Genomic DNA, 10000 nt, shown 5'->3' on the forward strand with positions numbered 1-10000 from the left:
CGTTGTACCTTAACCTAACCTACGTTGTGCCTTAACCTAACCTACGTTGTGCCTTAACCTAACCTACGTTGTGCCTTAACCTAACCTACGTTGTGCCTTAACCTAACCTACGTTGTGCCTTAACCTAACCTACGTTGTGCCTTAACCTAACCTACGTTGTGCCTTAACCTAACCTATGTTGTGCCTTAACCTAACCTATGTTGTGCCTTAACCTAACCTATGTTGTGCCTTAACCTAACCTATGTTGTGCCTTAACCTAACCTATGTTGTGCCTTAACCTAACCTATGTTGTGCCTTAACCTAACCTATGTTGTGCCTTAACCTAACCTATGTTGTGCCTTAACCTAACCTACGTTGTGCCTTAACCTAACCTACGTTGTGCCTTAACCTAACCTACGTTGTGCCTTAACCTAACCTACGTTGTGCCTTAACCTAACCTACGTTGTGCCTTAACCTAACCTACGTTGTGCCTTAACCTAACCTACGTTGTGCCTTAACCTAACCTACGTTGTGCCTTAACCTAACCTACGTTGTGCCTTAACCTAACCTACGTTGTGCCTTAACCTAACCTACGTTGTGCCTTAACCTAACCTACGTTGTGCCTTAACCTAACCTACGTTGTGCCTTAACCTAACCTACGTTGTGCCTTAACCTAACCTACGTTGTGCCTTAACCTAACCTACGTTGTGCCTTAACCTAACCTATGTTGTGCCTTAACCTAACCTATGTTGTGCCTTAACCTAACCTATGTTGTGCCTTAACCTAACCTATGTTGTGCCTTAACCTAACCTATGTTGTGCCTTAACCTAACCTATGTTGTGCCTTAACCTAACCTATGTTGTGCCTTAACCTAACCTATGTTGTGCCTTAACCTAACCTATGTTGTGCCTTAACCTAACCTATGTTGTGCCTTAACCTAACCTATGTTGTGCCTTAACCTAACCTACGTTGTGCCTTAACCTAACCTACGTTGTGCCTTAACCTAACCCATATTGTACCTTAACCTAACCCATATTGTACCTTAACCTAACCCATATTGTACCTTAACCTAACCCATATTGTACCTTAACCTAACCCATATTGTACCTTAACGTAACCTAATTTGTGCCTTAACGTAACCTAATTTGTGCCTTAACGTAACCTAATTTGTGCCTTAACGTAACCTAATTTGTGCCTTAACGTAACCTAATTTGTGCCTTAACGTAACCTAATTTGTGCCTTAACGTAACCTAATTTGTGCCTTAACGTAACCTAATTTGTGCCTTAACGTAACCTAATTTGTGCCTTAACGTAACCTAATTTGTGCCTTAACGTAACCTAATTTGTGCCTTAACGTAACCTAATTTGTGCCTTAACGTAACCTAATTTGTGCCTTAACGTAACCTAATTTGTGCCTTAACGTAACCTAATTTGTGCCTTAACGTAACCTAATTTGTGCCTTAACGTAACCTAATTTGTGCCTTAACGTAACCTAATTTGTGCCTTAACGTAACCCATGTTGTGCCTTAACGTAACCCATGTTGTGCCTTAACGTAACCCAATTTGTGCCTTAACGTAACCCATGTTGTGCCTTAACCTAACCTATATTGTGCCTCAACCTAACCTATATTGCGCCTTAACCTGACGCACGTTGTCGCTGAACCTGCTCTGTAATTGTTATGCAACTCGTTAAATTAGTGTAGTGTTGCCTAACCGCAACCCTCGCAATATAGTTCGCTATTCGCACTGCCCGGTCCCCTGTGTATCGCGTCATGTTAAACACCTTGCAGGTGTTGCTGACTTTCCACATGCTCCTGCTATACACTGTAATGTGGATAGCAGCAGGACGTACATGCCCCCCCCCCCTTCCCCCCTGCCTTCGCAAGCTGGTCGTTGAGAAGTTTGCATGTTCAATGCCCTTCGCATGCCGACGTACTCAGCCTACGTTGTGGTACGGCCTGTCACCTGTCCGCCGATGTACGCAAAACCCACAAACTGTACTGCACATTGGTCCGTATGTACTGAATGATACATCGTGGCACATGTGTGACCGTACGACGACTGCGCCTAGCAACGGCAGACCATACAGTCCAAATATTGTGCACGCAGCTACGTGTCGTCTCCCTATAAGAGCTGGATTGCAGTGTGGTACGCCATTCAGACGTGTGGGAGGAACGGACGCCCTGGATGGCGATCAGCATGAGCAGTCTGTTGATGTAGTGGAGCGTGTATTCGGACGTAGTCGTCTCTTCTCACACACCGTGATAGCATGTTGCACCGCGTTCCACATCTGCGACATCCTGCAGAGGCCGGCTGACAGTCGTTCGCGCAATGGACACCGCATACGTACGGGGGCTACCTTCCACGTGTTCTCGAGGCGTGCACATGTTGTTGCGTCTATGTGGGCAGACGTAGTGTGTTGTGACACCTGACACAGGCATGCAATACTCGTTGCAAATGGCGATGGACGTCTACGTTTGCTGGTGACGTTACGCAAATGAACAACAGGTAACCCGTTGTGGTGCGGTTGTTCTCGCTAGAGGTGAATCAGTGTTGGCGACGATCGGTCGAGCTATTAACCGGTTGTTTCAGGGATACCCACCATGCCCACGAACGTGAAAGGGGACCCACCATGCCCACGAACGCGAAAGGGGATCTGGGTGTGAGGCGATACGCGGCGGTGGCTGGGTGGGACCGTCCCCGGCCGGTGAGGGGGGGCCGCCCGGCGTGCTGGCAGCGCGGTGCGTGGGCGCACGCGCTACAGCCGGCTGGTGGGGGCGGCCAGTGGCAGGCGCGCCGGCCGACGGACGCGGCAGGCGGCGCAGCTGCGCGCCGGCGCCCCCTGCTCGCGGCGCCTTGCGGCCAAAGTAGGTCCTCGCGGGCCCGGTGCGAAGCGCGGTGGCCATCTGCAGTGTGCTGGTCCGATTGAGGACTGTGTGCGCTGAGGATGCGCCGCCGCCCGGCGCTCGGCGCCGCGACGCCGTCTGCTGCTCGGTCGCCCCAGCGGTTCTCGCAGGTGGTTTGTATCGCAGCTGTGCGGACGTGTTGGCGCGTGCGCTGTGCTGGGAGAGTTCGCTTCGGCACCCAAGTGGGGCTTTTGTCCTTCTGTGGCGCTGGCGTTGGAGCTGCCGGTCACCGTAGGTGGCGCGTGTTGTCTCCCGCCGGCAATGCCACGACAGCACGCTCCCGGGCCTCTGTCGGCAGCGGCAAGCTCAGTTGGGAGCACGGGTGGTCGCACCTAAAGCGTCTACTCGCCTAACTCCGGGCGATTGCGCCTCTCTCGAACCCGACCAAGTACTTAGGACGGCGCTGCGCGCCGCCGGGACCTGAGAGGGTTTCGAGGTGTGTTGTGCAGGGGAGCTCAGCCTCCTCCTGTTTGCAGAATAATTGAGCGGACGCTTGCGTGTTCGCGCGGGCCCCCGGGACACACTCCCGGGCGGCCGGCTGCTCAGCTCTAGTTGACGCAGCTCCCTGGTTGATCCTGCCAGTAGTCATATGCTTGTCTCAAAGATTAAGCCATGCATGTCTCAGTACAAGCCGCATTAAGGTGAAACCGCGAATGGCTCATTAAATCAGTTATGGTTCCTTAGATCGTACCCACGTTACTTGGATAACTGTGGTAATTCTAGAGCTAATACATGCAAACAGAGTCCCGACCAGAGATGGAAGGGACGCTTTTATTAGATCAAAACCAATCGGTCGGCTCGTCCGGTCCGTTTGCCTTGGTGACTCTGAATAACTTTGGGCTGATCGCACGGTCCTCGTACCGGCGACGCATCTTTCAAATGTCTGCCTTATCAACTGTCGATGGTAGGTTCTGCGCCTACCATGGTTGTAACGGGTAACGGGGAATCAGGGTTCGATTCCGGAGAGGGAGCCTGAGAAACGGCTACCACATCCAAGGAAGGCAGCAGGCGCGCAAATTACCCACTCCCGGCACGGGGAGGTAGTGACGAAAAATAACGATACGGGACTCATCCGAGGCCCCGTAATCGGAATGAGTACACTTTAAATCCTTTAACGAGTATCTATTGGAGGGCAAGTCTGGTGCCAGCAGCCGCGGTAATTCCAGCTCCAATAGCGTATATTAAAGTTGTTGCGGTTAAAAAGCTCGTAGTTGGATTTGTGTCCCACGCTGTTGGTTCACCGCCCGTCGGTGTTTAACTGGCATGTATCGTGGGACGTCCTGCCGGTGGGGCGAGCCGAAGGCGTGCGACCGCCTCGTGCGTGCTCGTGCGTCCCGAGGCGGACCCCGTTGAAATCCTACCAGGGTGCTCTTTATTGAGTGTCTCGGTGGGCCGGCACGTTTACTTTGAACAAATTAGAGTGCTTAAAGCAGGCAAGCCCGCCTGAATACTGTGTGCATGGAATAATGGAATAGGACCTCGGTTCTATTTTGTTGGTTTTCGGAACCCGAGGTAATGATTAATAGGGACAGGCGGGGGCATTCGTATTGCGACGTTAGAGGTGAAATTCTTGGATCGTCGCAAGACGAACAGAAGCGAAAGCATTTGCCAAGTATGTTTTCATTAATCAAGAACGAAAGTTAGAGGTTCGAAGGCGATCAGATACCGCCCTAGTTCTAACCATAAACGATGCCAGCCAGCGATCCGCCGCAGTTCCTCCGATGACTCGGCGGGCAGCCTCCGGGAAACCAAAGCTTTTGGGTTCCGGGGGAAGTATGGTTGCAAAGCTGAAACTTAAAGGAATTGACGGAAGGGCACCACCAGGAGTGGAGCCTGCGGCTTAATTTGACTCAACACGGGAAACCTCACCAGGCCCGGACACCGGAAGGATTGACAGATTGATAGCTCTTTCTTGATTCGGTGGGTGGTGGTGCATGGCCGTTCTTAGTTGGTGGAGCGATTTGTCTGGTTAATTCCGATAACGAACGAGACTCTAGCCTGCTAACTAGTCGCGTGACATCCTTCGTGCTGTCAGCGATTACTTTTCTTCTTAGAGGGACAGGCGGCTTCTAGCCGCACGAGATTGAGCAATAACAGGTCTGTGATGCCCTTAGATGTTCTGGGCCGCACGCGCGCTACACTGAAGGAATCAGCGTGTCTTCCTAGGCCGAAAGGTCGGGGTAACCCGCTGAACCTCCTTCGTGCTAGGGATTGGGGCTTGCAATTGTTCCCCATGAACGAGGAATTCCCAGTAAGCGCGAGTCATAAGCTCGCGTTGATTACGTCCCTGCCCTTTGTACACACCGCCCGTCGCTACTACCGATTGAATGATTTAGTGAGGTCTTCGGACTGGTACGCGGCATTGACTCTGTCGTTGCCGATGCTACCGGAAAGATGACCAAACTTGATCATTTAGAGGAAGTAAAAGTCGTAACAAGGTTTCCGTAGGTGAACCTGCGGAAGGATCATTACCGACTAGACTGCATGTCTTTCGATGTGCGTGTCGTGTCGCGCAACACGCAGCTACCTGTACGGCTCGCAGTAGCCGTGCGCCGCGTGCGGAACCACGCGTTCGTCTCAAAACTAACGGCAATGTTGTGTGGTACGAGCGCTGAAGCGCTGGAGCGGCTGGCCTGCGGCACCTGGCGCCTGGCGCCGGTTTTGAATGACTTTCGCCCGACTGCCTGTCCGCTCCGGTGTGGAGCCGTACGACGCCCATCGGCCGTGAGGCCGTTGGACACTGAACGCTGGAACAGGGCCGCCACACGCCTCAGTCCCGCCTATGCAACTGTCTCGAAAGAGATGGTGGAAACTATGAAAAGATCACCCAGGACGGTGGATCACTCGGCTCGTGGGTCGATGAAGAACGCAGCAAATTGCGCGTCGACATGTGAACTGCAGGACACATGAACATCGACGTTTCGAACGCACATTGCGGTCCATGGATTCCGTTCCCGGGCCACGTCTGGCTGAGGGTCGGCTACGTATACTGAAGCGCGCGGCGTTTGCCCCGCTTCGCAGACCTGGGAGTGTCGTGGCCGCCTGTGGGGCCGGCCGCGTCTCCTTAAACGTGCGATGCGCGCCCGTCGCCTGGCGGTTCGCATACCGGTACTTACTCGGTAGCGTGCACAGCCGGCTGGCGGTGTGGCGTGCGACACCTCGTACAACGACCTCAGAGCAGGCGAGACTACCCGCTGAATTTAAGCATATTACTAAGCGGAGGAAAAGAAACTAACAAGGATTCCCCCAGTAGCGGCGAGCGAACAGGGAAGAGTCCAGCACCGAACCCCGCAGGCTGCCGCCTGTCGTGGCATGTGGTGTTTGGGAGGGTCCACTACCCCGACGCCTCGCGCCGAGCCCAAGTCCAACTTGAATGAGGCCACGGCCCGTAGAGGGTGCCAGGCCCGTAGCGGCCGGTGCGAGCGTCGGCGGGACCTCTCCTTCGAGTCGGGTTGCTTGAGAGTGCAGCTCCAAGTGGGTGGTAAACTCCATCTGAGACTAAATATGACCACGAGACCGATAGCGAACAAGTACCGTGAGGGAAAGTTGAAAAGAACTTTGAAGAGAGAGTTCAAAAGTACGTGAAACCGTTCTGGGGTAAACGTGAGAAGTCCGAAAGGTCGAACGGGTGAGATTCACGCCCATCCGGCCACTGGCCTCCGCCCTCGGCAGATGGGGCCGGCCGCCCGCGCGGAGCAATTCGCGGCGGGGTCGTGTCCGGTTGCCTTTCCACTCGCCGCGGGGCGGGGCCGTTCCGGTGTGCGGTGGGCCGCACTTCTCCCCTAGTAGGACGTCGCGACCCGCTGGGTGCCGGCCTACGGCCCGGGTGCGCAGCCTGTCCTTCCGCGGGCCTCGGTTCGCGTCTGTTGGGCAGAGCCCCGGTGTCCTGGCTGGCTGCCCGGCGGTATATCTGGAGGAGTCGATTCGCCCCTTTGGGCGCTCGGGCTCCCGGCAAGCGCGCGCGGTTCTTCCCGGATGACGGACCTACCTGGCCCGGCCCCGGACCCGCGCCGCTGTTGGCTCGGGATGCTCTCGGGCGGAATAATCGCTCCCGTCAGCGGCGCTTCAGCTTTGGACAATTTCACGACCCGTCTTGAAACACGGACCAAGGAGTCTAACATGTGCGCGAGTCATTGGGCTGTACGAAACCTAAAGGCGTAATGAAAGTGAAGGTCTCGCCTTGCGCGGGCCGAGGGAGGATGGGGCTTCCCCGCCCTTCACGGGGCGGCGGCCTCCGCACTCCCGGGGCGTCTCGTCCTCATTGCGAGGTGAGGCGCACCTAGAGCGTACACGTTGGGACCCGAAAGATGGTGAACTATGCCTGGCCAGGACGAAGTCAGGGGAAACCCTGATGGAGGTCCGTAGCGATTCTGACGTGCAAATCGATCGTCGGAGCTGGGTATAGGGGCGAAAGACTAATCGAACCATCTAGTAGCTGGTTCCCTCCGAAGTTTCCCTCAGGATAGCTGGTGCTCGTACGAGTCTCATCCGGTAAAGCGAATGATTAGAGGCCTTGGGGCCGAAACGACCTCAACCTATTCTCAAACTTTAAATGGGTGAGATCTCCGGCTTGCTTGATATGCTGAAGCCGCGAGCAAACGACTCGGATCGGAGTGCCAAGTGGGCCACTTTTGGTAAGCAGAACTGGCGCTGTGGGATGAACCAAACGCCGAGTTAAGGCGCCCGAATCGACGCTCATGGGAAACCATGAAAGGCGTTGGTTGCTTAAGACAGCAGGACGGTGGCCATGGAAGTCGGAATCCGCTAAGGAGTGTGTAACAACTCACCTGCCGAAGCAACTAGCCCTGAAAATGGATGGCGCTGAAGCGTCGTGCCTATACTCGGCCGTCAGTCTGGCAGTCATGGCCGGTCCTTGCGGCCGGCCGCGAAGCCCTGACGAGTAGGAGGGTCGCGGCGGTGGGCGCAGAAGGGTCTGGGCGTGAGCCTGCCTGGAGCCGCCGTCGGTGCAGATCTTGGTGGTAGTAGCAAATACTCCAGCGAGGCCCTGGAGGGCTGACGCGGAGAAGGGTTTCGTGTGAACAGCCGTTGCACACGAGTCAGTCGATCCTAAGCCCTAGGAGAAATCCGATGTTGATGGGGGCCGTCATAGCATGATGCGCTTTGTGCTGGCCCCCGTTGGGCGAAAGGGAATCCGGTTCCTATTCCGGAACCCGGCAGCGGAACCGATACAAGTCGGGCCCCTCTTTTAGAGATGCTCGTCGGGGTAACCCAAAAGGACCCGGAGACGCCGTCGGGAGATCGGGGAAGAGTTTTCTTTTCTGCATGAGCGTTCGAGTTCCCTGGAATCCTCTAGCAGGGAGATAGGGTTTGGAACGCGAAGAGCACCGCAGTTGCGGCGGTGTCCCGATCTTCCCCTCGGACCTTGAAAATCCGGGAGAGGGCCACGTGGAGGTGTCGCGCCGGTTCGTACCCATATCCGCAGCAGGTCTCCAAGGTGAAGAGCCTCTAGTCGATAGAATAATGTAGGTAAGGGAAGTCGGCAAATTGGATCCGTAACTTCGGGATAAGGATTGGCTCTGAGGATCGGGGCGTGTCGGGCTTGGTCGGGAAGTGGGTCAGCGCTAACGTGCCGGGCCTGGGCGAGGTGAGTGCCGTAGGGGTGCCGGTAAGTGCGGGCGTTTAGCGCGGGCGTGGTCTGCTCTCGCCGTTGGTCGGCCTCGTGCTGGCCGGCGGTGCAGGATGCGCGCGCCTGCGCGGCGTTCGCGCCCCGGTGCTTCAACCTGCGTGCAGGATCCGAGCTCGGTCCCGTGCCTTGGCCTCCCACGGATCTTCCTTGCTGCGAGGCCGCGTCCGCCTTAGCGTGCTCCTCCGGGGGCGCGCGGGTGCGCGGATTCTCTTCGGCCGCCATTCAACGATCAACTCAGAACTGGCACGGACTGGGGGAATCCGACTGTCTAATTAAAACAAAGCATTGCGATGGCCCTAGCGGGTGTTGACGCAATGTGATTTCTGCCCAGTGCTCTGAATGTCAACGTGAAGAAATTCAAGCAAGCGCGGGTAAACGGCGGGAGTAACTATGACTTGGCTTTTCGAAGTGCGGTCTTGATGTAGTCGTGCTGCTGCTGCGAGGTGCCTTCCTTGGGTTATGGTTACAGGGAGAGTGATGCGCAATACATGGGCCTAGCCCTCTTAGCCTCTCCTCTCCTGCGGTCTTCTCCCCTTCTCGTGGGCCCGCTGATTTTCGCAGAGTGGAAGACCGCACCAGGGGCTTGGGGGGGTTACCAGCCCCCCCTCGCACTATCCCTTTGTTTAGTTGGGGGCAGTATTCAGAGAAAAAGTGGTGGCCCTTCCGCTGAAGGTGCCACCCCAACTCCCCCAGCACCTAGCCGGCCAACCGGCCGTGCCGAAAATCTTGTAACTTTTGCAGCTGTATACGCCTGTAGTGAGTGCCACCGCAGCTTCACCACCAAGAACGGTCTCGGGGTCCATCGCCGCCGCCAACACCTTGCGGCCGCCAACGCGGAGATCGTCACGGAGAGGCATCGCGCGAGGTGGACGGAGGAAGAAGTCCTGTCGCTCGCCAAGGCGGAGGCCGAACTGTTCCTCGAGAGGGACGCCCGGTTCTTCTTTGTAAATCAAGAGCTCATCAGGATGTTCCCCGACCGAACGCTTGAGGCAATCAAGTGCCGACGGCGGCAAGCTGCCCACAAGCAGCTTGTCCGCCAATTCATGGAGGCGCTTGAGATCGGTCGGGGGGAAGAGCCGGCGTCCCGCCGGGGAGCAGCGAGCCCGCTGCCTGACGCGGGCGAGGCCGCTGCGCCGCCCGTCGACGCAGCCGAGGACTTCGCGGCCGACACCACCGGGCCGCCGCCGGAGGGGCCGACTGACGCCGCCATCTGGGAGCATCTGGCGGGGCTACCCGCTTCCGCCCAGCGTTTCTCTGCCCTGGATCGTGTTATAGGTCTGGGGCGGGGCACGCCGCCCGATGTCATCCTGGGCATGCTCCCGGATGCCCTTGCGTCGGTCGGGTCCAGAGGGGAGAGATCGATCACCAGGACACAGCGGCCGCGCCAACCATCGAAGCGGCCGCCTGCCGCGCCGCCGACGCAGAAGCGCAAGCGGCGCCGCTGGGAGTACGCGAGAACGCAGGATGC

At 56.5% G+C, this 10000-nt stretch overlaps 2 non-coding genes and 1 pseudogene across 2 annotated transcripts; all 3 read left to right on the forward strand.

The window, feature by feature from the left end:
* Positions 1–3447: 3447 nt before the first annotated feature.
* LOC126447719 (small subunit ribosomal RNA) lies at positions 3448–5356 on the forward strand. Its single transcript, XR_007583884.1, has one exon. It is a non-coding gene; the product is annotated as a small subunit ribosomal RNA (ribosomal RNA).
* A 353-nt stretch (positions 5357–5709) lies between these two features.
* LOC126447715 (5.8S ribosomal RNA) lies at positions 5710–5864 on the forward strand. The gene has a single exon (XR_007583882.1). It is a non-coding gene; the product is annotated as a 5.8S ribosomal RNA (ribosomal RNA).
* Positions 5865–6052: 188 nt separating this feature from the next.
* LOC126447716 (large subunit ribosomal RNA) overlaps positions 6053–10000 on the forward strand; it is a 7910-nt pseudogene continuing 3962 nt past the window's right edge.

The sequence above is a fragment of the Schistocerca serialis genome, unplaced genomic scaffold (assembly GCF_023864345.2).
Source record: "Schistocerca serialis cubense isolate TAMUIC-IGC-003099 unplaced genomic scaffold, iqSchSeri2.2 HiC_scaffold_539, whole genome shotgun sequence".
In the NCBI taxonomy this organism is placed as follows: domain Eukaryota; kingdom Metazoa; phylum Arthropoda; class Insecta; order Orthoptera; family Acrididae; genus Schistocerca; species Schistocerca serialis.